Source organism: Octopus bimaculoides, chromosome 11 (assembly GCF_046866305.1).
Source record: "Octopus bimaculoides isolate indiv1 chromosome 11, ASM4686630v1, whole genome shotgun sequence".
Classification (NCBI taxonomy): Eukaryota; Metazoa; Mollusca; class Cephalopoda; order Octopoda; family Octopodidae; genus Octopus; species Octopus bimaculoides.
The window spans coordinates 47071814-47076813 of NC_142938.1; positions in this window are offsets into that span (position 1 = coordinate 47071814).

A 5000-nucleotide genomic window follows, 5' to 3' on the forward strand; every position below is an offset into this window, starting at 1 on the left:
ATTGAAAATCAGCGTGCCCCCACGGCCAAAAAGAAAAAGCACGTGAAGTAGCCAGGATCACAAAGAAAAATATGCCCCTTCTACATCGACCACAGATTTGACCCCTTCCTTCTATCAGATACCCAAAAAGCAATAAGAGATTTTGCAGAATCAAAAATCCCAGAAACATCCAGTATCGCAAATATGTACAGAGAACCTGAAGGAATCAGTGCACAAAGCAACCCATACAACTATATTCAAAAGTCAAACAAAAACCTAGATGAAATAACGAACCCATCACCTTTCTGTGCACACCTTGAAAAAACCCCCAAAAAACCTAATGCTAAGCACAACTGAACCACACATCTTCATCTTTCCAATATGGACCATACCAGTCCAACCTGGAAGCCAACCCTAACCCTAACCCTAACCCGAACCACACATCTTCATCTTTCCAATATGGACCATACCAGTCCAACCTGGAAGCCAAATATCTCCACAACCACCTACAATACACTACAAACAATGCAAGATAGTGCACTACGTTATCGTAAGAGATTGTTCACAGATCGCAACCACAGACAATCTATATAACGGAACTAATATCCTTAAACTTGATGACAAGCTCAACTTCGAGGGGGAAAAATTGCGTTGCCGCAGTAAATTTCAACTCCAATTCTTGAATAGCTCTAGGCAATCAGAAACATATGCATATCTTCCAGTATCTCTTCCTTTCATATTTGTCATAAGGAATATATACATATACAAATAATTGCAACATCAACAACCGTACTGGCTTGGTTCATTGTGAGAGGATGCGCCAAGTGCTGGGGCTGTCTTGGTTTAACGGAGACCACATTGTAGGTCTCCGCTGTGACTAATACTAGTATCTATGTACGCACAAGTAGATGATAGAGTAAAGAGAAAGAGAGAGAGAGAGAGAGAGAGAGAGAGAGAGAGAGAGAGAGAGAGAGAGAGAGAGAGAGAAAGAAAGAGAGTGGGAGAGAGGTGGGAGGAAGAAAAGAAAACAGAGAAAGAAAGAGAAAGAGAGTATGATATGTCCAGTCCAACATACTGTACCCTATACAATTTATCACTGCATATTTCTTTTGAGCAAGATATACCGAAAAACAAAGAAGAAAAGATAAAGATTCATGCTGATGTTGATATTAGTCATAATATTGCTAGGCTACGTGAAACAGGCACAATGTCATTCTGAAATTCACAAACAACTGAAGAGAACGAACATCACCATTTTTCTGCCGACCATAAAAACATTAACGGTCCACACTTCTAGATAGCCGGTTCTACTGCAAGAAAAATGGAAGGGATCTGGCAGGATTAGTACCACAAAAGGATTTGGCAGGATTAGTACCACAAAAGGAGCTGTACCACAATAAAAGTAAAGATGACAAATACTCAGTACTTCAACAAAATATCAGTTTTTTTTTTTTTTTTTTTTTTAGAAAAGGTAGGAATGTGTGCAGCATCTGTCAAGATAATTTAGAGCTGCTAAAATACAAAATTGTTTCAATAAAGCTTAATGCTGGTTTTACATTGGAGGGGTATGTTAGGAAGCCTCTGCTAACCAAGAGAAGCTTAAAGAACACATTGCACTTTTTGTTGCAGTGAGTATCTATAATAGGCTGCCTTCGAAAAGACGTCTGCTTGGTTAAGTCAAGGCTTGAGCCTTGTTGTGCCACAGAGCTGACTGTGAAGCAAAGAGAAAGTGGTACCATAGAATGTGGTACATTTTCATGGGCAATTGTTCGTGAACTTAGGAGGGGAGTACAGTCAATTATTGCCTTGGTAACAGACAGTAAAAATTTCTTCCCAAAGAAAGAATAAAGAAATTTCTTCCTTAATAAATTAAAACTCTTATCCATTCTCACAGAGAATTATGTTCTGGGCATCTATTTGTAGTCACTTACTCTGCGTCCCTCTGTGTGCGATTGATTCTGTCATTTCTTTCCCCGTCTCTGCCACCCATTTTTCTTCTCTCTTTTTGTCTTAATCCATGTTTTGTCAAATCACTTTTTCCTCTTCTCTCTCTCTTTTCTTCTCTTTCTGTTTATGTTTCAACCACACCTTATTTCACCCATCCCCCACTTACCTCTTTAATTCTACCAGACGTTAATGACACTCGGTCCCTAAAAGCCAGTTTTAACACCTGCCTTCAGTGAAATACAACCTACTCTGCAGGACTTTTGCTATTAAGAAAAGAAAAGAATGTGTAGCGAGGAAGAAGCTAAAAGAATCAAGCACTGCCCTCCCTTCCCTTCACGCCCAGTGAAGAAATGAAGGGGGTTCTCTTAGCTGGACTGACACAACTAAGTACCAGTAATTAAGCATAAATCTTTTTTTTTATTATGATAATGAATTGCTTGTGCGGTAGTTGGCGGTTGGGTCGATTGGGTGACTGGTGAACGAACAATGACAGGAAAGATGGAAACAAGGGGTGACAACGAAGAGAGAATAATGGGGCGTGGGGGAAAGAGGGGAAGAACGTAAAGGGAGCTAGGATATGAGACAAGAAAAAGAGATAAGCAAACAACAGAAAAGAGAGAGATAGAATCAGAAGTAAAATAGGGTTTCAAACTATGGCACAGTAAATTTAGTGGGAGAGGAAGTTAACTACATTAGCCCCAACGCTAGACTGGTAATTATTTTATCGACTCCGAAAGGATGAAAGGCAAAGTCGACCTCAGCGTAATTTGAACTAAGAGTGTAGAGCTGGGAGAAATGCTGCTATGCAATTCGTTCAACGAGTAAACGATTTTGCAGGCTCTCTGCCTAAATAGGGAAATAATAGAAAGATAAAGAAGAAAAAGCAACAAGAGAGAAGAGAGGAGAAAAAAAAAGAGAAAAACAACTCCCAAACACTCAGAAACATACATGCATTGTATCTTTGATCAAAGCATTTCATTCCACATTGGGAAATTGTGTGTATATTTAACCCTAGCACTTTCAAATAGTGTATTCACATTCGGCTGTGTAAGTTTTGAAAGTGTTGGTTGGATATCTGTTGCACGATGTCGCTCGATCGTGTGCATATTTAACATTAGCACTTTCAAATTTTATAAATGGAAATGCTACACTGAAGAGAGAAGTAAGTAATTAAAAATACTTTAATCTCGGAATGTGTCTGTGGCTAATCGGAGTCGTGTTGATTCATTGTTTTTCTCTTTGCCTACGTAAAAAAGTGTGTTACTGTCGTGGAGATTCTTATAGTAGTAGAAAAGGAATTTTTAACTCCTACTTCTAAATTTCTAAATTCGGAATGTGGTGAAGCAATTAGCTGACCCCTAATTATAATTATGTTTATAATTTTAGAATATTTGTATAATTTTACCTATAAAGGTTATTTTAACGTACCGAGCTACTTGATAAAATTATTAATTAATTGATTGATTAATTAATTAATTTGGTTAATTAATTTTACTCTTTTATTATTAATTTAAAATTATTATTATTATTATTATTATTATTATTATTATTATTATTATTATTATTATTATTATTATATATATATATAAATTCAAAAAGGCTAAAAATCTTTTACAAGAATTTTATCAGGAAGTCAGTGTGTAAAAAAATTCATAAGGGAAATTTCTATTCCCAAGAATATAACTATTCGTTTATATTTATATAAGGGCATTACTACAGAAGTCTGTTGTGTGGCATTATTCTGTAGTAATGCCCTTATATATATATATATATATATATATATATATATATAAACAAATAGTAAATGAGTATATGCATATATACGTACAGGTATGTGCATACCGACATCCACCTGTATGTATAGGTGCATATCTGGGTACAGGACATTGCAAACAAACGTAGACGAGAACACACCAGCCACATAGAGAACATCTCCTTCATCAGCCACCCACGTTTTAACACCGGCGTTTCGACGAGCTTGGGCATATATATATATATATATATACACATACAAAAATACACACACACACATACATGCATGCATGTGTGTGTATGTGTGTGTGTGTCTGTCTGTCTGTTATCAACATCGTCCCCGCGCCATAACACTAACATAATTAAGAGAGGTATAGCACGTGTCTCATCGTTAAACATTATAATTTTTCAAATTCACCGCGCAAGCGCCGACTGAAACTGCGCTTGCGCGATGAATTTGAAAAATTATAATGTATAACGATGAAACACGTGTTATTTGTCTCTTAATTATATGTTAGTGTTATGGCGCGGTCACTGATGAGAATTTCGCCTAGCAAATTATTTTAGTTGCTAAAAATATTTTTAAACCTAGGAATAAAATAAGGTAGAAGCTTCTATTTTTCATTCCTTTTGAAGATTGCTCTTAAATGTGGTTTTGGTCGTTTTGATTATTTCTTCTAGCGTGTAAAAACTGCCAGTTGAAGGCAGTTTTCTCTTGTGTTTAAATGTACACTATTTTATATGTATATATATATATATACACACTTTCTGTCCGCAGACGCCATGATTAATCGCTGACCAAACACCATTCAATTTTTTTTCTCCGTGTTTTTCTCCTTGTTTTCTCCGTATTCTTTCTGTTGAAGAGCGTAGCTCGAAGCGTTAAAGACTTTCTGTATTCCCGAGCGTCAAACTAATACATCCTTTTGTTGTTTACACCACCTGTCCTCGTCTGTTGTTGTTGTTTTTTCGTACATTCTCCCATATATATATATACACATACATACACACACATTCACACACACAAACGTCTATATATATATATATAAACAGATATATATATATGTATATATATGTGTGTGTTTTGTCTGTTTGTCACCCACCATCATTAGACAACCGGTGTTGGTTTGTTTACGTCCCCGTAATATCTGCAATATTGTGAGTGCAGATTCATCAGAGTCCGTCCATTTAGTCATCCTCGAAGTGAACTGATTGAAATTCTTTTTAGTTAGTGAGCACTAATTAGCAAAAAAAATTATTGCAATCAGGATGAGGAAATGGATGAATCTTTGCATATTGAAGGTAGCATATGCTTTGTGGAT